Source organism: Myxine glutinosa, chromosome 5, assembly GCF_964187855.1.
Source record: "Myxine glutinosa chromosome 5, kmMyxGlut1.1, whole genome shotgun sequence".
Taxonomy (NCBI): Eukaryota; Metazoa; Chordata; class Myxini; order Myxiniformes; family Myxinidae; genus Myxine; species Myxine glutinosa.
The window spans coordinates 71,379,026-71,400,748 of record NC_136265.1 but is presented as its reverse complement, the minus strand read 5'-3'; the positions used below and the strand labels follow the sequence as shown (position 1 = coordinate 71,400,748).

At 48.8% G+C, this 21,723-nt stretch overlaps 1 protein-coding gene across 1 annotated transcript in view; it reads right to left on the bottom strand.

The window, feature by feature from the left end:
- Nucleotides 1–21,723, bottom strand: part of LOC137428532 (uncharacterized) — a 73,686-nt gene that overhangs the window by 50,421 nt on the left and 1,542 nt on the right. The window lies entirely within an intron of this gene.

Genomic DNA, 21,723 nt, shown 5'->3' with positions numbered 1-21,723 from the left:
CATTGAAAATAGAATCGTTTTAAAGATCCTCTACTCAGTTATCAAGTACGAAACAACATGAGCACGGCCTACCTAATAAACATGATCACCCCTTCTGTAGCAGCATGCACCTTGAGATCAACAGCCCAATCCCTCCTCAGTATCCTAAAAGTCTCAACTCATCATTAGGGTGACCGAGCATTTTAAGTGGCTGCTCCAACTCTCTGGAATTCACTCCCTCCACAACAACATGCATTTTAAAGGCCATTTTCCCTGCTCGAGCGGGGGTTAGCCTTGCGGTCCCCATGACAATCTTCTCCATTTTGCCCTATTTTCTGCATCTCTCCTTGTTAACCCCCTTGCCCGCATTTCTTCTTCCACCATCTTTAGCCAAGTCTTTCTCGGTCTTCCCCGTCCTCTACTTCCTTCTACATTAATTTCCATTACTCTTCTCAACCAGTCACTTACATCCTTCCTCAACACATGACCAAACCATCTCAACCTGTTCCTCTTCACAGCATCAATCACAGGCAATATTCCCATCATCTTTCGCAATTCATCATTTGTCTTCCTCTCTCTCAACGATACTCCGCACATCCATCGAACCATTCGCATTTCCACCCTTTCCAGCCTCCGTTGCTGCTCTACGTTCATTACCCATGTCTCGCTCCCATAAATCATAACACTTCTCACACATGCAGCATACACCTTTCCCTTCAGCTTCAGCGACACTCTCCTCTTCATCAGCACGCCACTCAGTTCCCGAAACTTCTTCCATGCACATCTCACTCGAGCAACCGTTGCCGAGTGTGATCCACCTTCCCCATTCAGCATGTCTCCGAGGTAGCAAAATGTTTTCACACCTTCCAGCTTCACGCCGTCTCCAAGATCCAACTCAACATTTCCTCCATCTGCAGCTCCCTCTGTGCACACCTTACATTTGAATGTAGCTGCCACACTGGTAAATGACCCTCTCAAACCACTACATTTTTGATGAACCCACTCAGCGCACATTATACATTGAATGGAGTTCACTCCGACACCCTTCCTGCACACAGCACACGGCGACTTCCCAGTTCTTTCCACCTCACCACATGCTTTACCACTTGCCATCACCTTCGTCATTCCGATATTCACCTTCAGACCTTTTGTCTCCATACATTCCTTCCACTTGTTCATCTTTTCCTTCAGTCCATCCATACTTTTCGCAATCAACACCAGATCATCTGCATACAACAACTCCCACGGTAAACCCTCCTTTACGTTCTGAGCCAGCACCTCCATCACAGCTACAAATAGTAGTGGACTTAGTACCGACCCCTGATGCACTCCCACCTTCACCTCAAACTCACCACTGTTCCCGTCCTTCGTCCTTACAGCTGTGCGCGCTCTTTTGTACATTGCCATCACTACTCTGATCAACCATTCCTCCACTCCTAACTTCCTCAATGCCCATGTCAATACTTTGCGTGGAACCCTATCGAATGCTTTCTCCAGATCAACAAACCCAAAAAGAACTTCTTCCTCTTCTCCATGTACTTCTCCTGCAACTGCCTCACAATGAAAAGCGCGTCTGTCGTTACTCTTCCTGGCATAAATCCAAACTGCATTTCGTCGATCTTCACTTTCTTCCTTATCCTCCTCTCCAACACCCTTTCCAATACCTTCATTCCATGCTCCAATAACTTTATCGCTCGGTACGAGCCACACTCCAGAGGGTCACCTTTCCCCTTGTATAGAGGGACGAGGGTACTCAGTTCCCAATCCACTGGAATGCGGCCTTCTTTCACCACCAGATTACAGATCTCTGTCATTCTCTTCACACCCCAACTTCCTGCTGCCTTCAACATATGTCCCACAACTCCCGTCGGCCCTCCCGCTTTTCCACTCTTCATTGCTTTTATCGCTTCCTCAACTTCCTTCTCAGTTGTCTTCTCTGCCGGTCCTAAAACTGGGTTACTCTCTATGTTGCCATCCCATTCATTCTCTGTATTCAACAGCATTTCCATATATCTTTTCCATCTTCCTTTATTTCCATCTTCCTTTAATTCCATCTGGGTCGACAACGATTTGTCCCACTTCATCCTTCAAGCAACTCACCCCCATCACATCACACCTCTCTTTCGCTATGTGCTTTGCAATCCTGAATACTGCTTTCTGACCCTCTTCCGAATCCAAGCGTTCTCCGAACATTTTCCTCCATGCCTCCTGCGCCTTTGCTACCTCTTTCTTTGCAGCCTCCCTGGCTGCCTTATAACTTTCATGCTCTGCTGTTTCTGCTCCCGTACCCTTCGCCTTCTGCCACTCCTTGAACTTCTTCCTCTTCTCGTCAATCCTCTTTCCAACTTCATCATCCCACCACCATTTTTCCGAGTGCCTCGGTGGTCCTTTTGTCCATCCGCATACCTCACCAACGGCTCCCAACAGACTAGCTTTTATTGACATCCAACCACTTTCAAGCTCAACCACATCATCCTCTCCCCGACTCAGCCTCTCTTTTAATGCCTCCCGTACTGTCACCTCTTTCAACCTCCACACCTTCATTCTCGGTTGGTACTTCACCCGCCGAGGTCTCCTCGCACCTTTCACCCTTATGTCGCAGACAACCAAGTGGTGCTGTGAAACAGCCTCCTCCCCCGGGATCACCTTTGTGTCCCGGAGGTGCCCCCTATCTCGCCTACGCACCATCAGGTAGTCAACGGTTGTCGTCGACCCACCTGACGTGTATGTAACAAGCTTATTATCCTCTTTCTGGAACTGAGTATTACAAATCAACCAATCAGCTCCATCAGCAAACTCCAAAATCCTTTCACCTTCTCCATTTCTCACACCATATCCGTAACCCCCATGAACTCCCTCAAAACCATCCATACTCCTTCCCACATGTCCATTCAGGTCTCCTCCCACCACAACAACTTCCTCATCTTTCACGTTTTCCATCAGCTTCTCTATCGCACACCAGAACTTGTCCTTCTCTTCATCGCTTCGACCAACCTGCGGAGCATATCCCGAGATGACGTTCACCAAGAGCTTTCCAATCATCATTTTCACCATCATCAACCTATCACTCACTCTAGTCACACTCACCACACTGTCTACAAACTCCTCAGAAAACAGGACACCAACACCATTCACGCCCTCCGGGCACCCTTGCCACACAAACTTGTATTTCTGTTCCTGCCTACCCTTCACCATTCTCACACCACTTCCCTTCCATCTCGTCTCTTGCACACAACATATGTCCACTCTTCTTCTGACCAATACTTCCACCACTTCTCCTGAGCTCCCTGTCATTGTCCCTACATTCCATGTCCCAAACCTCAGAAACCGATCTCCACTTCGGGCTGCAACCTGCCCATATGTAGTTGTAATTGTCATGGTTCTCTTTTTGAGGCAATGTTTTGAGGCAAAATGACTCCCTCTACACACCCGTCAAATAGCCAACCGAAACATTTTTAAACACTGATCAAAACACATCTTTGGACAAACACTCAATTAAAATTCCACGTTGCTGTTCCAGTTCGCCTATTTGAAAGAAACGTTGGTTGATGTGAATATTGTTAATTAGGTTTCCCATGCAATGACATTGTATGGGAATACCTTTTGTTTCTGCCAAAAGTTTTCTTATTAGGTTTCCTCTGCATGAAATGTAGAGTAACCTATTATTATTCCTTGAGTTTTTTCTTATTATCATTCTTCCACCCTATTTTTTCCCCTCCGAAAACTTTCTTTAATTAAATTAAATTAATTTTAACATTTTTAATTCATTACGATAATTAAAACTAATTTTCTCTGCAATAATTGGACCGATTGACGGGAAATTTTCACCATAGGAGCGACCTATATGTCTCAAAAGCCGCTGCACATAAATAATTGAGACAGGTCTCATTGCAAAGAACTCTCTGTGCGGAATAACATATGTGAATGATGACGTCATAGGTGCCGTGATGACGTCATAATTTGACAAGTGAAAAGCTTTATCCGATAAGGATGAAATTTCTTGAGCATCTTCTTGGTATAAATTGATGCAGAAATAAAATTACATGGTTCGGCCGCCATATTGTTTTGAGTGACAAGCCTGAAAAACCACTAAAATCCCATTTTGTCCAAAACGCCATGAACAGATTGAGGCCAAACTTTGCAGGCACAATGCCCATTTACCCATGACGAACAAAAAAGTCAGCGAGCATGACGTCACATGGTTTCAGAGTTATGACGTTTTTACACATAAACCTTTATAACCTAGCTCCTCCTTCATTTTTTCATCCAATCGAGGGGAAACTTCACAGATGTGTTCAGCATATCAGTCTACTAAAATGACCATTTGGAATTTGTGATTGGTCACATGGTTTGGCAGATATCGTTAATTGAACGAAAATATTGAAAATATATATATCTCTTGAACTGCTTCATTGATCGACGTGAAACTTCAAACTATAGTCGAAGTCATGAAGAGTAACAAGTGTGCACAATTTCAAGGTGATTGGATGTTCAGTCTGGAAGCTAGAAGTTGTTATTGCGTGAAGAATAAGTCTTCGAGAGTGGGCAAAAAATTAATTAACACTCTGTACAGACGTGCAGGCAACATATGAAACAATCTCACGTGGTAATTTGAACCTCAAATAAAATTCTAATTTCAGATTTGTCAATCACTGAGGTATATTAACACACGACTAAAATAGATTTGGCAAAATTCTGACTATTTTTGACACGATCGCATTTCACACAGAGACGCTGCAAGGTGTCATTGGGTGAAGAAGAAGAAACACTCGCTTGGCCTTCCCAGGCCACATCAATCATTCTGTCTCTGCGATTTTCAGGTTTATCTTCTCTACTATATTAAAGAGAGATGTCTGTCTGTCTGTGTGTCGCCATTTTTCTCAGAGATGGCTGAACGGATCTTCGTCAAACTTTCAGAGGTTCATCAGCGAGTGCTTGAGTGTTTTAGGCCAAAAAAAAACATTTTTGAAACAAAAAGGTTCGTTTTTTGGGATTTCGCAACGGAGTGCTGTGCTGCCTCCCTCACCCCTCCCCCTCCCCCCCCACCTTTTCCCCCTCCTCCCCCCTCCCCTCCCGTATCCCCCTCCTTCCTTCCCCTATCTCCCCTCCTCCCCTCCCCTATCCCCCTCCCTCCTCCCCTATCCCTCCCACCCCCTCCCCTACCCTATCCACCTCCCCCCTCTTCCCCTCCTCCTCCTCCTCCTCCCCTCCCCGGCCCGGAAATGCCGGGTACTTCTGCTGGGGTTCTATAAAAATCGCGTTTTCTGCAGTCATTGCACGGATTTACAGGAAATTTTCACCACAGGTGCAGCTGGGCATGAAGAATCTATTAAGGATAATTAGGACATAACAGGTCACGCGGTACGGCCGCCATCTTGGGAAAACCGAAAAAATTTACATCTCTATATCTCCAAAAGCGCTGCGTAGAAAAGATTGAGACATATCTCATTGTAAAGAACTATCCATGGAGAATAAGGCTTGTGAATGATGATGTCATATGTGCCTCCATTATGACGTCATAATTCGACAAGTACAAAACTTAATCTGATCAGGATGAAATTTTTTGAGCATCATCTCGGGATAATTTAGTGGAGAAAAATAATAATAATGTGAAAGCTGGGTTGTTATAAAGTGTGGGGATGTGTGTGTGTGTGTGTGTGTGTGTGTGTGTGTGTGTGTGTGTGTGTGTGTGTGTGTGTGTGTGTGTAATTAATTACATGTAAAACCTCAAATATAGTTTACCTATTGACCTGTAGCAAATGTGCGATGCAATATGTTGGTGCATTGATGGGTTGACTGACTGCCTGGATGCAACTGAGGTTGAGGATCCACTGATGTTTCATCTATTGATGTGGATCCATGATTGAGGCTGTGGATCCGCCGTTTGGAGAGGTCCTGGGCTGAAAGGATCGAAACCTCGAGGAAGAACGGTTCCCAGCTGATCCATGCAATCGGGAAACTAGTCAATTGCTTACGGGTTAAGGTTCTTGCTTTAGGTGGAGAAACTATGTTTGAGGTTTGCAATGATACTGTACAATTAATTGTGTGTGTGTGTGTGTGTGTGTGTGTGTGTGTGTGTGTGTGTGTGTGTGTGTGTGAATAAAAGAGAGAGATAGAATTGTGAGGAACAGAAATGAAACAAGCGTTACGCCTAGGTCCCCCGTCGGTGAAGTGATGCGAGTTGACAAAGTGGTAGACGCAAGGCGGCCATCTTGGATTTTGACGTGGCGACCCAATTTTCAATAGCGTTCTCCCTTATGCGTAGATACACCCACACACCAGATTAGAAGTTGGTACTTCCCTTATTTTTCAAGATATTCCAGTTACAAGGTTCAGACATATATGGCGGTGGCCATCTTGGATTTTGACGTGGCGACCCAATTTTCAATGGGGTTCTTCCTTATGTCTAGATACACCCACACACCAGATTATAAGCTGGTACTTCGCTTATTTTTCAAGATATTCATCTCACAAGGTTCAGACATATATATGGCGGCGGTCATCTTGGATTTTGACGTGGCGACCCAATTTTCAATAGCGTTCTCCCTTATGCGTAGATACACCCACACACCAGATTAGAAGTTGGTACTTCCCTTATTTTTCAAGATATTCCGGTTACAAGGTTCAGACATACATGGTGGCGGCAATCTTGGATTTTGACGTGGCCACCAAATTTTCAATAGCGTTCTTCCTTGTGCCTAGATACACCCACACACCAGATTAGAAGTTGGTACTTCGCTTATTTTTCAAGATATTTCGCTCACAAGGTTCAGACATATATATGGTGGCGGCCATCTTGGATTTTGACGTGGCGACCCAATTTTCAATAGCGTTCTTCCTTGTGCCTAGATACACCCACACAACAGATTAGAAGTTGGTGCTTCGCTTATTTTTCAAGATATTCATCTCAAGGTTCAGACATACATGGCGGTGGCCATCTTGGATTTTGGCGTGGCGACCCAATTTTCAATAGCGTTCTTCCTTGTGCCTAGATACACCCACACAACAGATTAGAAGTTGGTACTTCGCATATTTTTCAAGATATTCAGCTCACAAGGTTCAGACATGCATGGCATCAGACATACATGGCGGCGGCCATCTTGGATTTTGACGTGGGTTGCACCCACACACCAAATTCGAATGCGGTCCTTCGCTTACGCATGCACACACGCACGTACGCCCGCCCGGACGGACACGGACGGAGGGGAAAACCATAGTCCCCCTTTCGCTCCGCGGTGCGACGGAGGACAAAAACGAGATGTGTGTGTGTGTGTGTGTGGGGGGGGGGGGGGGGTGGGGGGTGGGGATGGGGATGTGTGTGTGTGTGTCGAGGTCGGCCATATATACTCTCAAACTAATTCTCTTGATATTCATTTGCATAGTAGTTACTCGTAGACAATTTGCGAACTTGTTGTAAATCTCTTTATAATCGTAACTTTCAGGGACCTTTTAAAATAATGTAACTGGTAATGTAGTAGTTAGTATAACTTCTGGAGTCAACTTGGGAAGGGGCTCTTTCCAGACACATGGCATTCAAACTTGGGTGACCCCGAGCTGTGCGGCTGCACCTTTGCACTGCACCCTGCTGCCTGCACCGGTACACCATATGGACCACACGTTGTGGCCTGGCACCTTTGCTGGGGCAGACAATCGCGGCAAACGTTATCTTGCCCTGCGGACCACTGTTTTAAGTGGCATCAAGCCAAGCAGATGGACCACCTAAGTTGGCCCTACTGGCCAAAATAAAAACGGACACGGTTTGTGCCTTTTTATTAATTTCCTTTGGTGTGTCAGGAAAAGAAGACTGTAAGCTTTTATGATGGCACACCGAAGATGAAGTAAGAAGACGTCGCAGCCCAGCAGCCAGCCAAGCACAAGACATCATTAATAATTTTGAAATGTGATGGTGCATTTTGGTGCCTTTTTGTGCAATTTTTTTATTATTATTTTTGTGCATCTGGGTGTATGGTGTATTGGTGCAGTGCATTCTCAATTCTGTGTTTTCTTCTTCTCAAAATTTATATTCTCTCCCACAAAAGAACAGGTCCTGGGTTGTAGTGTTGTAAAAAAGTAGGAGTCTTGTAAATAACATGCTCCCCACCGGCTTTATGTATAGTTTGAGGATTCTTTCCGTAATTCGGTTAATTGTGGGCGTGAGTCTGTTAGTTAGTACACAACACAGCAGGTGGGACATATCTAGTGTTTAAAACTGTCGCACACAGGGTGTTCGGTTAAATGTAGAGGGTAACCACACCTAAGTGTCACACTAAGTTAAAAAGTAGTCCTGACCCTTGCATCAGAACCGGTCGGGCTCACTGGTGTGTGGGTTCGGCTCGGGGATGAGCCTGGCGAAGGAGGGGTGCAGTGTTGCGATTCTGAGAAAGTGTACATATTGATTAATAAAGGTTAAAGGTTTTGCCCCCATAGTTAGTCCACAAGCAACACGTAGGCCACCTGAGAACATTAGTTATGTCATAGTATATGTGAGATAAGGACATTCCCAATAGTGGTACCTGCGTTGTGTAAAGAAATAAATAAGAGTAGGTCCCGTTCATTTTGCAGCCCACCCTCCAATCGACCTCGTTGGGCACCATCCAGTCTGCGCCCCATTCCCCATTGCGCCCCTTCCAGTCTGCGCCCTATTGCCCCTCGCATTAGGATGCTCAAACCAGCCAAATGCCACGAGGTAGGCCTGGAAAAGGGAGAGGAGCGCGAGGTCGGGGGTTTGGCCACGTCAAGCAGACGTCAAAGGCGGCGCCGGTAAGAGCCAACAAACCAACCAGGGCTCGGTGGGCATGGCTTAAGGAGCGTGGTAAGTGCGCATCTGGCAAATTCCAGAGGGTTCGCTGGGCGGCGCTATATAAACGCGCACGCAAAGCCCTTCCACCAGACTGATAAGCGAGGGCTTTGTAAAAGGATTATTGAGGACTCGTGAGGGAAGCCAAGCCTTGGAATTGTTGTGTGGAGGACTTACGCAAAAGTGCTGGTATCAAGAGGTGAAAAGGACTCTCGTGCAGAAGAATTGCATGAGGACTGACGCAACTGCACTCGTTTTAAGAGGACTGGCACGATTCGAGCATTGTAAAAGGATTATTGAGAGGACTGATGAGCGAGGGGCTTTGTAACAGGACTATTGCGCTTTATCAAGAGGGCTGGAGGATATACGCGCTTTGCAAAAGGACTCGAGAGGACTGATATGCGCTTTACCAAAGAGGACGATTGGGAGAGGCGCTTCGCCATTTGAACTGTTGGAGCGAATATAGCACCGGTTCATTTATTACATACGCAGCTGAGCCGCGAAGTAACCGCCAGCCAAGCGTACCTTTCCCCCGATAATTGTCCGACCTGCGCCAACGACACGCGGGGAATGCCTGCAGTGTTTCCATCTTCTTCACGGCGAGTCGGGGACCCGGAGAACGAGCTGTGGACATCATCCCTGGACCATCAACCCTGACCATCTACATCTCTGTGTGAGTGTGTGTGTGTGCGGGCCCGTTTGTCTTGGGATAAGTATAAGATTGTAATAAGGCTGCACTGTGTTTCTTCTTCTTCGCAACATTGTACAAAATTGTAATAAACCAATCTGTTCTTCCTTTCTTCTTAATCCGACCGTATGAGTGATTTCTTCCATTGGGTAAGTGTGGCACGATTCAGCACTGCTCAAATCGGGTTTAGTACCTGTTAACGGCCCAGACCACGGCTCGCTATCGCTTGGCGTGTCCACCTAAAACCGTGGTTCAGGCGGGGTTATTTCCTTGCTTCCTGGGAGGCGCTGGTAATTAGGTAATAGGAATAATTCGGCCTACCACCCTATTCAGCGCTGACCGGAAGGAACGTCATAGCCCCGGATCACGTCGGCTAGATAAAAGACAAGGTGATTCATCCATCCTTGGTAAGGGGAAGGCCGACGTTGAGATCCGCAACAATATATTATATTTTTTCACTCACGGCTTTTACATCTCAATTTAACATTGACAAACAGGAAAAAGGAGTGAAAATCGAATAAATAAAATTCATCGGATATCTGTGTATCTGTTTCTTCGTGGGTTTTTTTTGCGAAGACCGCTGGGCCAACAACCACTGAATTTGGGACACAGACAAAGTCCGACCCGGGGATTGTCTTCAGGGTATTTTCATCCACCACCTCAGCTTTTAAAGACTCCAAAAAAGCCGAAGACCGTTTTTCATGCTTTTCACATGATTGAGTTGATTAGATGCTTGAAGGAACACTCTTTACATGCTTGACAGAAAAGACCCCTTAAGACCCTAAACAGCCTCAAGACCCTTTAAAACCCCAAATATCCCAAAGATAATTTGGACCCTCAAGACCGTTAAGACCCTACATATCCCAAAGACCCGATAAGGCCTATGAGACCCAAACGACCCTCGAGATCCTAAATAGTCTTCAACACCTCACATACCCCGAAACCTTAAGACCCTAAATACCCATCAAGACCTCGAAGGCCCCTTTAGCCACCGGTATCGCCACAACTCACCATTTTATAAAAACACAATCCAGCATCTCCTCAAGTAGCTATGTTATATGTATAGATATATGAAAATGGTACTTCCTGACCTGAAGGGAGAACAGAACATCAGCCACGGATGATGTCACACGCGGTCTCACTCAGCAGTTGCCACATAACCCACAAGAAACAAACACCTGCCTGCCATGCACATATTAGTTCCCACCAATGCAAACCTCAGAAACTAGCAAGTACCGTACAATCGGGCCAAATAGATGAGATGTATGGAGCATGACGAGCGCTCCTCCCGATCTCCATGCATGTGCAGACAATAGATGCTGCGCAGCTCAGACCATGACGTCACCTCCAACCCGGAGGCTTCAGCCAGGCCACTCCATAACATCATCATCATCATTTTACGGCTGTTTACATAACGTAAAAAGCAAAGATGAAGTCATTTGGAGGAACCTGGATAGGATTTGGGTTTCACCCGCAACTCCACCACCCTCAAACTCATCCAGACGCAGCCAGGTCAGCCTTACATTAAAAAAAAATCTGCAAGAATTCACTTCTCCTTTGGCAGATAAATAAGGAAGAGAGAAATAAAGAACTAGAACAACACTCTTCGACGTCATGACGTGGTGCATGCGGTATGCGGGAATATGCCTCCGCCCAAATTAGCACATTGTAGCGGTTGCCGCTGAACATACACAATCGCCTTACACCTGCCGAGGATGCAACCACGGAGCGATCGCTGTGCCGGGCTCGCCCAGACCGCCCGGAGACGCTCAGTCTCGCCTTTCCCGGGCTCGCCCGGCCCGTCCGGCGACACCCAGTCTCGCCGTTCCCGGGCATGTCCAGGCACGCCCGGCGACAACCAGTCTCGCCGTTCCCGGGCATGTCCAGACTCGCCCAGGTCTCCCGGACACGCCCAGTCGCGCCTTTTAAGGGCAAACGCTCCGGCATGAGATATTCGAGTGCTTGTATATAATGCTGCCCGATAAACGGGCTTTTCAGTTTACCCGAGTTGATTTGATGCAATAAAGAAACTCGGATGAATTCCAGCTTTTTGTCGCGTCCATTCTTTCGATTCGAGTTGGAGCACAGCTCCTTCATTGGTGACCTACCGACATGGACACGGCAGTTGCCCTCAAACTGCCTACCTTCTGGGAGGCTCACGTGGCGGTTTGGTTCGCCCAGGCAGACTCCCAGTTCGCCCTGTGAGGCATCACCGCCGACAACACCCGCTTCCATCATGTGGTAGCAGCACTCGGCTCAGCCACCACGGCCCGCGCCCTCAGCCTCCTCCAGCACCCGCCAGCCGCTGACAAGTACGGCACGATCAAGAAGCTCCTCCTCGACGCTTTCGCCCTCTCATCGGCGGAACGCGCACGGCGCCTGCTCGACCTGCCCGAGCGAATGGATTACATGCTCTCGTTGCTCGGGGAGCACGCCCCGGATTTTCTTTTTCAAGAGCTGTTCCTCCGTCAGCTGCCTAGCCAGGTGCGCCTCGCCCTGGCAAGCACGCAGATCACGGATCCCGCGCCCTCGCCAGGGAAGCCGACAAGATCTCCTCGGCAGGCCAACGCATCGGGGCAGCGACCTGGAGCCCGCCGCCGTCCGAAGCAACGCCCATGGCACCGGAGCACCTGGCACGGTCGGCGGCCGAACTGCCGGCGCAATTGGCGGCCGCGCCGACTGCCTCCAACACGACGACCGGGGCCTCCACCTGACCAGGCGTGGTGTTACTACCATGCCAGGTTCGGACAAAAGGCCCGGACATGCCGACCCCCATGCACTTTCGGCAAGTAGGGAAACGGCCGGGCCGGCGTTCATTACCAGCCTACGAGTGCCGGCCACACGGGCAACTTACTTTTTATCAAGGACAAAGCGTCCGGACGGCGCTTCCTGTGTGACACCGGCGCCCAACTGAGCGTCATACCCGCCTCCGATCAGGACAGGCAGTCCGCGGTTTGCGGCCCCTCCTTGGTGGCGGCCAACGGATCGGCCATCCGCACCTTCGGCCCGCGCAACGGCACCCTCTGCTTCGGCAGCCAGCGCTTTCATTGGACTTTTGTGACCGCAAGCGTGCCCATGGCTCTGCTGGGCGCCGACTTCCTCTGCGCACACGGGCTGCTGGTTGACGGCAAACGGCGTCACCTCGTCAACGCCGAGACCTTCAGCTCCCTGGCATGCACGTTGAGCAGCTCCGCACCGACCGAGCTAGCATGCGCCCTCCCGGCGGCGAACGAGTTTGCTCGCCTGCTTGCGGAGTTCCCGGCCCTCACGCGGCCGACGTTTTCGGCCGTCGCGGTACGACATGGTATCGAGCACCACATACCAACTACGGGCCCGCCGGTCTACGCCAGAGCCCGCCGCCTCGACCCAGCCAAGCTCGCCGTGGCCAAAGCCGAGTTCGATGCTTTGGAACACCTCGGCATCGTGCGGCGCTCCGATAGCGCGTGGGCTTCGCCACTACACATCGTACCGAAGCCGGGGGGCGGCTGGCACCCATGTGGCAACTACCGCCGCCTTAACGACGTTACCACCCCCGACAGGTATCCGATCCCGCACATTCAAGACTTCTCCGCCCGTTTGGCAGGATGGGTCATTTTTTCGAAGATCGATTTGATACGGGGATACCACCAGGTACCTGTCAGGCCGGCTGACGTCCCAAAAACGGCCGTCATCACGCCGTTCGGCTTATTCGAATTCCTTCGAATGCCATTTGGCCTCAAGAACGCGGCTCAGGCGTTCCAGCGCTTGATGGACGGCGTGCTGCGCAACCTGCCATTCCTCTTCGTCTACCTGGACGACATCCTCGTCGCCAGCGTGTCCCGGGCCGACCACCTCCTCCACCTCCGAACACTGTTCGGGCGCCTCAGCGAGCACGGCCTAATCGTCAACCCAGCCAAATGCCACTTCGGCATGACGGCCGTTGATTTTTTGGGCCACCACATCACCAAGAACGGGGCCGTGCCGCTGCCTACCAAGGTCGAGGCCATCACCGCGTTTCCGCGTCCCCACTCCATCAAGGCCCTGCAGGAGTTCCTCGGAATGGTGAATTTCTATCACCGCTTCGTGCCCCGCGCTGCTCAGCTCATGCGGCCCATCTACGAAGCCCTCCGGGGCAAGCCGGCCAAACATTACGTCATCTGGTCCGCAGCCATGGACGCGACATTTACAAGCTCAAAGCGGGCCCTTGCCGACGCAACACTGCTCGCTCACCCGGTGCTCAACGCTCCCATCGCCCTCACCACGGATGCCTCCGACTACGCGGTGGGCGCCGTACATGAGCAATGGGTGAACGGGGTTTGGCAGCCACTCGCTTTTTTCAGCCGGCAACTCCGGCCGAACGAGCTCAAATATAGCACGTTTCACCGCGAGCTCCTTGGTCTACACCTGGCCGTTCGCCATTTCCGCCACCTCCTGGAGGGCCGACCCTTCACGGCTTTCGTCGACCACAAGCCGTTGGTTTACGCAATGGCCAAAGTCATGGAGCCGTGGTCGGCCCACCAGCAGCGCCACCTCTCCGCCGTGTCGGAGTTTACCACGGACATCCGGCACGTCGCCGGCAAAGACAACGCCGTGGCCAACTGTCTTTCTCGGGCCAGCGCGAACGCGGTCCACCTCGGCGTGGACTTCGCGCTTATGGCGGCTGACCAGACCACCGACACCACGGTGCAAGCCCTCCGGGCGGCGGACACGGGCCTCCGCCTGGCCGACGTCCCCTTCGCGGACACTGTCTTGGTCTGCGACGTCTCCCAAGGTCAGCCTCGCCCCATCGTGCCCGTTACCTGGCAACGCCGCATCTTCGCCTCCCTCCACGGCCTTTCCCACCCGGGCCGGAAAGCTTCCCAGAAGCTGGTGTCGGCGCGATTCGTCTGGCACGGCCTTCGACGGGATGTTCGCGATTGGACCAGCACCTGCACGGCCTGCCAACAGGCCAAGGTCCACCGACACACCCAGGCCCCGCTGGCACCTTTCACCGTGCCCGAACGGCGTTTCGACCACGTCAACGTGGACCTGGTGGGCCCCCTCCCCCCATCACGGGGTTTCACACACCTGCTCACCATGGTGGACAGGACCACCAGGTGGCCAGAGGCCGTTCCCCTCGTCTCCACCACCACCGACGACGTGGCGCAGGCTTTCATCGCCACCTGGGTCGCCTGTTTCGGCGCACCGGCGGACATCTCTTCGGACCGCGGGCCGCAGTTCACCTCCGAGCTGTGGGGCGCGGTCGCCCGCAACCTGGGGGTCAGGCTCCACCGTACCACGGCCTACCACCCCCAAGCCAACGGGTTGTGCGCGCGGTTCCACCGTTCCATGAAGGCCGCGCTCATGGCCGGCCTTCAGGACGGCGGCTGAACCGACCAGCAACCGTGGGTCCTTTTGGGCCTCCGCACGGCCCCCAAGGAGGACCTCTGGGCGTCCACCGCCGAGCTGGTCTACGGCCAGCTGCTACGCGTCCAGGGCGAATTCGTGCCCGACGCTACCAGTCCCTGGTCCACAGCTCGCCAGCGCTCGGACCTCCAGGAGACCGCCCGACGGTTTGCCCCCGTGCCAACGTCCCACCACGGTGACCCCCAGTCCTACGTCCCCCCCAGCGCTTCGCACAGCGGAGTACGTTTTTGTGCGTCATGACGCACACCGGGGGCCACTCAGGCCGCCGTACGACGGACCCTTCCGGGTCCTGCGACGGGACGACAAGTCCTTCGTCATCGACGTCGGCGGCAGGTCGGACCGGATTTTGGTGGACCGCCTCAAGCCGGCGCACGTGGACATCGACCAACCACCTCGGTTGGCCCTTCCTCCGCGGCGAGGCCGCCCCCCGTCCACGGTGCCTCCCGCTCGACCACCCACCCCCACAATGGACCCCCCCCCCACGACCCTGCAGGGGTCGCTTCGGCCGGGTCATCAGGACCCCCTAAATTGACCCTGCCGGTGCAAGTCGATTCTGGGGGGGGCGTGTGTAGCGGTTGCCGCTGAACATACACAATCGCCTTACACCTGCCGAGGACGCAACCACGGAGCGATCGCTGTGCCGGGCTCGCCCAGATCGCCCGGAGACGCTCAGTCTCGCCTTTCCCGGGCTCGCCCGGCCCGTCCTGGCGACACCCGGTCTCGCCGTTCCCGGGCATGTCCAGGCACGCCCGGCCCGTCCGGCGACACCCAGTCTCGCCGTTCCCGGGCATGTCCAGACTCGCCCAGGTCTCCCGGACACGCCCAGTCGCGCCTTTTAAGGGCAAACGCTCCGGCATGAGATATTCGAGTGCTTGTATATAATGCTGCCCGATAAACGGGCTTTTCAGTTTACCCGAGTTGATTTGATGCAATAAAGAAACTCGGACGAATTCCAGCTTTTTGTCGCGTCCATTCTTTCGATTCGAGTTGGAGCACAGCTCCTTCAACATCATTATAATACTTGTACCGAGTTTGATTGAAATCCATTCAGCTGTTCTCAAGTTATCACATCTTTATCTGACATGACATGTGACCTTGGACCTCGGGATCCCAAAATGTAATCAGTTAATCTTTAAATCATTATACATACCTGCATGAAGTTTGAATTAGATCCCTTTAGCCATTCTCAAGTTATAGACCTATTAGACTTTGACCTTTGCCCTTTTGATCCCAAAATGTAATCAGTTAATCTTTAAAGCATTATACATACTGTTATAAGTTCAAGGAGGCAGAGATGAACATCCGAGTTTATTCAAACAACACCGTGACCGAACATGGAAGCATTCGGCTGCAGGGCCTCGTGGAGCAACTGACTCCTCGCACCCGGAAACGGAAACAGGTTTACATACCACGTCACGTGTAATACCAAAGGGTTTTGCAGAATCCAACACATACCTGTACAAAGTTTGAATTAGATCACTTCACCTGTTCTTAAGTTATGGACCTGCTAGTGAGGTACCCGTGCTACGCATAGGTGGGAGGCCGTAAGCAAACAGCCAATGCAGAAAGGGTGAATGCTAAAGCATGAAACCAATAAATTCCACTTTCCTGTAGCACCTTCAGTCGCACGTCAGACATGGACAGCAGGTTCGTGAAAGACTTCCAAGAAAAACGTCCCGTTTTAATGGTTCCATTCCCAGTCAATGGCGAATCTGCATATGGCGATCCGCGAATGTCAAGCTTAGAAAGTAGAGACCATCACGGTTCACGTCACGTGTTCATGTTTGTTTACAAATTGCATCCAATAATCTGGTGATCATTTCACATACTCAGCTGGTCCTACACTCGCCGCTCTGTGCACCTGGTTGAGTTCCATCAGGCCGCTCCCTCCTCTCATCTCGGCAGGTACATTCTCAGGATGCACTGGTATTTGTAAAACATTTTGTGGATGGTAAGCAGTTTTCTTGTTTGATATCTAACTTGTTGATTTCTGATTGGGGCAGGTCTATTGTTCTGCAGCTATATTGTAACACTGGTACTGGAGCTGGTTTATGGTCTTGATTTTGTTTCTTGGGGAGAGGTATGTTTTCAGGATCAGCTTAGTTCTACGTGGGTATTCCTTGGCGATTGTTTTACACATTTGTTTGTGGCATATGTGGTGGCCCTCTTCTACTCCGAGGTATTTATGTGATGCTTTGTTTTCTAACTGCTGTATTGTTGTTTCAAGGTCAATTTTTATGTTGTCTGTTTTTGTTGGTTTACCTTGTACAAATGTGCACTTGGCACACTTGTCTAGTCCAAATTCCATTTGAATGTCCTCGGAAAACCGTTTTACTAGTTTCAGTTGTTCTGTCAATTTTTTGTCATTCAGCCAGAAGAGCTTTAAATGATTAATCATTAAAATTACCATTTATTTTTTTCTATGCGATAAAGTTTTGGTCTTTCTCTGAGTTTTATCAATTTCATCTCTCCTATTTTGTTGGTTCACTCTTCTTCCAGTCTATGCTGCTCTTCCTCATCTTCACCATCCTCCTCTCCCTCATTCTGCTGCTCTCCCTCGTCTTTCTGCCCATTTCCATTCTTCTCCCCTTTGTCTGTGTCTGATTCTCCTGGTCTTTGTCTCTGAACCGGTCTTGCCCCTCTTTCAGGGGGATACCGCCAGTCTTTCTTTTTGCCACACTCTTTCTTTGCCGCCTTTGCTCAGGCTCTATGTCAGGGTTTGGTCCCCTATCTCCTTGCACAGCCAACACTTCCTCTCGTGCCATCTTGGCCAAATTCCTGCCATACAAAGTGTGTGTGTGTGTGTGTGTGTGTGTGTGTGTGTGTGTGTGTGTGTGTGACAGAGAATGTGCGTGATAGAATTGTCAGGAATAAAAATGAACAAAACAAGACTAGTGTGTGGTGTGTGTCTGGCAGTATATATATTTTTTTTACCATCTCAGCTATTTTCATCAAATTTTCAACAAAATTTCATTATTGGAACATGAAGACAAATTAATAGTTTAGTAAAAGGGTCAAAAGTCAGCATTACTTAAAATCGTCATTACTCCCACCAGGGAGTAATGCATTCGATCGTGTCCGTGTGTGTGTGTTCGTGTGTTTGTGAACAATATATCTGGAAAAGTTCGAAACGGATTTGGATGAAAGTTGGTGGGATGATTGCCCTTGGATTAAGGAAGAATTGGTTAGTTTTTGGTGAAGCTCAGGATATTATTCCCGATCCAGGAATTTTTTGAAGGATTTTTTTTACCATTGGATGATAGGGCTCATTTTTTTTTAACATTATCTTCTATATATTCTATATTTAACATTGTGATATGAAAATAGTTTTCATATTTGTTGTAAATGTAGTTTAAAGTCGTGGTTATGCGTTAGAGTGGTGTATTTTGTTCGCAGCGTCGTCTTCAAGGTTCTTTAAAACTTTTTTATAATAAAGACATATTCTGTCATTTTAAAACCACCAAAGTGTGTATTAGGTTTCCTCGTTTCATGAAATGTATCGTTTGATACGTATAATGCTTTAAAACTGTTTTTGTTTTAGTTTTTATTTTACCTCAGAAAAGACAAGAAACTCAGCAAATGTCAATCGCGGTGTCAGTATTTGATGAACTTAAAAAGACTTAGGTGAGCTATAAGTGTGACCAGCATGTGCACGGGATTCTTCCCAGAAGAATGAGTGGTCGCATTAGCTTGTACGATTTAAAATGAGCGAGTTTTGTTTTGACGTTTGGGCCAGTTTTACATGTTGCATCCCTCAGGAATGAAACGATTGTTTTGCCTGGCTTACAATTTTATTTGAAGTCACGCATGCCTCAAAATACACTCACTTATATAGAATTGAACGCTGAATCCGAAAATGTCCGTGAAATTGCCTGTTTTTTTAACATTATCTTCTCTATTTTCTAAAAATATATTTCTGTGCAGTGTCTGTCTTGTGTTGTCTTGTCTTATGTTGTCACTGAACTACTCCCTCAAACTTTGGTGAAATCGTACTATTCCAACTTGACCCACGGCGGGAGTATGCGCTCTACTGAGTGGCGTTCTAGTTTTCATGCAATTTACCTGAAATTTAAATTTGCCATTTGAGTTTTGTCATCAAACTTTCAACAAAGCTTTATTAATATGAGGATATGGAGAAGATAATTAATAGTTTGGTCAAAGGGTCAAAGGTCAGCATCACACAAAATTGTCAATTTTCATGCAATTGACATGAAATTTTAAGAAATCGCATTTTGCATCATAGTTCACCAATTAAACGCTAGAATCCGATTTTTTAAATTTATTTATCAAAAAGTCAAGGTTGCATAAAAATGCTAATTTTCATCCGATTGACCTGAAACTTAAAGCATTTGCGTGTTGGGTCACATAACTGGTTCTCCAATCAAAAGCTAAAAGCTGATTGTTTTTAGTTTTTTTGATCAAAAGGTGAAAGGTCAAGGGTGCATCAAAGCAACTTTGGGAAAACACCACAGTAAGCTATTTAATCACCTCAACATGGATTTCGCCCAAAGTGGTAAAATCCCCATGGGGAAGGGATAAAATGAAGGTGCTCCATCGCCTGGCGCTTTGTCCCCTGATCACATTTGGTTGGGATTGTAAAAGTAACCGCCGAATGTATAGCGGTCAGACAGACATACAGATCACCAAGTTGCGTGTTGTCGTACAATTATGTTTGTGGGTCCTTTTTCTTTGGTCTTCAGTAGTTTGTCTGATTTCATCAGTTATTTACTTTATTCTGATGTTGAATTGGCATTTATGGGTTTTTGTGACTGCAATAATCTTTTTAAGTGAAACTTTATCATCTTTTGAAGCAACACTACAGGGCAAAAAGTATGTGGACACCCGAACATCACATACGTATGTGCTCGTCGAACATCTCATTCCAAAATCATGGGCATTAATATGGAGTTGGTCCCCCCATTGCTGCCATGACAGCCTCCACTCTTCTGGGAAGGCTTTCCACTCGATGTTGGAACATTGCTGCGGGGACTTGCTTCCATTCAGCCACAAGAGCATTAGTGAGGTCGGGCACTAATGTTGGGCGATTAGACCTGGCTCACAGTCGGCGTTCAATTTTATCGCAAAGATGTTCGATGGGGTTGAGGTCAGGTATCTGTGCAGGCCAGTCAAGTTCTTCCACACCGATCTTGACAAACCATTTCTGTATGGACCTCGCTTTGTGCACTGGGCCATTGTCATACTGAAACAGAAAAGGGCCTTCACCAAACTGTTGCCACAAAGTTGGAACCACACAAACGTCTACAATATCAGTGTATGCTGCAGTGTTAAGATTTCCCTTCACTGGAACTAAGGGGCCTAGCCCGAAGCATGAAAAACAGCCCCAGACCATTATTCCTCCTCCACCAAACTTCACAGATGGCACTGTGCATTCAGGCAGGTAGCGTTCTCCAGGCATCTGCCAAACCCAGATTCATCCGTCGGACTGCCAGGTGGTGAAGCGTGATTCATCACTCCAGAGAATGCGTTTCCACTGCTCCAGAGTCCAATGGCGGCGAGCTTTACACCACTTGAGCCGAAGCTTGGCATTGTGCATGGTGATCTTAGGCTTGTGTGCGGCTGCTCGGCCGTGGAAACCCACTTCATGAAGCTCCCAACAAACAGTTGTTGTGCTGATGTTGCTTCCAGAGGCAGTTTGGCACTCGTTAGTGAGTGTTGAAACCGAGGACAGACGATTTTTACACGCTTCAGCACTCGGCGCTCCCATTCTGTGAGCTTGTGTGGCCTACCACTTCACAGCTGAGCTGTTGCTGCTCTGAGACGTTTCCATTTCACAATAACAGCACTTCCAGTTGACTGGGGCAGCTCTCGCAGGGCAGAAATGGACGAACTGACTTGTTGGAAAGGTGGCATCCCATGACGGTGCGACGTTTAAAGTCACTGAGCTCTTCAGTACGGCCCATTCGACGAACAATGTTTGTCTATGGAGATTGCGTGGCTGTTTACTTGATTATATATACCTGTCAGCAATGAGTGTGGCGGAAACAGCCGAATCCACTAATTAGAAAGGGTGTCAGCATACTTTTGGCCATGTCGTATACTTCTTGACTCCTTAGATTCTCATGAAAACGTCTTTTTCTGCTTGTCCCCAACCCATGTTGCGTGGAATATACTTCACAATAGAGGATGGGCTCCTCTGTGGATCAGCTTGCTTCTTTTAAATCCATAAGTGTGCCCATTGGCACATTAGATCAAATTCTCATTGTTCAGTCCTCATGGCCTTGTTGCGTACCTGCCTACTGTACTGCTTGAGCATTAGCTTGTCCAAAGCCCAGATGTAATTTGGTCAGGACGGAGAGTGCAAGGGGGTAGGGGTTATATATATATATATATATTTTGGTATACAAGATCGAGGCTCGTGTAAGGGCTAACATTAATGACAAAAAACCAAACGGACACACAAGACAAAACAAAGGGAGCGGGAGACAACATGAGGCGAGAGGGGGAAGTGCACAAGCACATTTGAGAGCAGGGATATCGGGAGACATGTGGGAGTGAGAAGGCTTGGGGGGAGGAGGCGTGAGAAAGGGGGTGGGAGGTGGAAGAGGTAAAAAAACACATGGACACAGCTAGGACTTCCAGGAAAAAAGAAATTCAGAAAATAATTTCAGAAAAGTTGATCTGGGGTGAATTAATGGGGGTAGAAAAGATCAAGGTTTTGGATGGGGGAAGATAAGCGATGGTGTTTTATATAAGATATGGAAGATAAGAGAAAGTTATTATTATTGCCAAATGATACAACTGTTATTATTGTTTTTTCTGGAATTTATTTTGTAACAAGAATGCCATGCCCTGGAAGGACCGATTAAACTGCTCTATACAGCTTCATATCGCACGCGTTTAGAAACATGGGAAT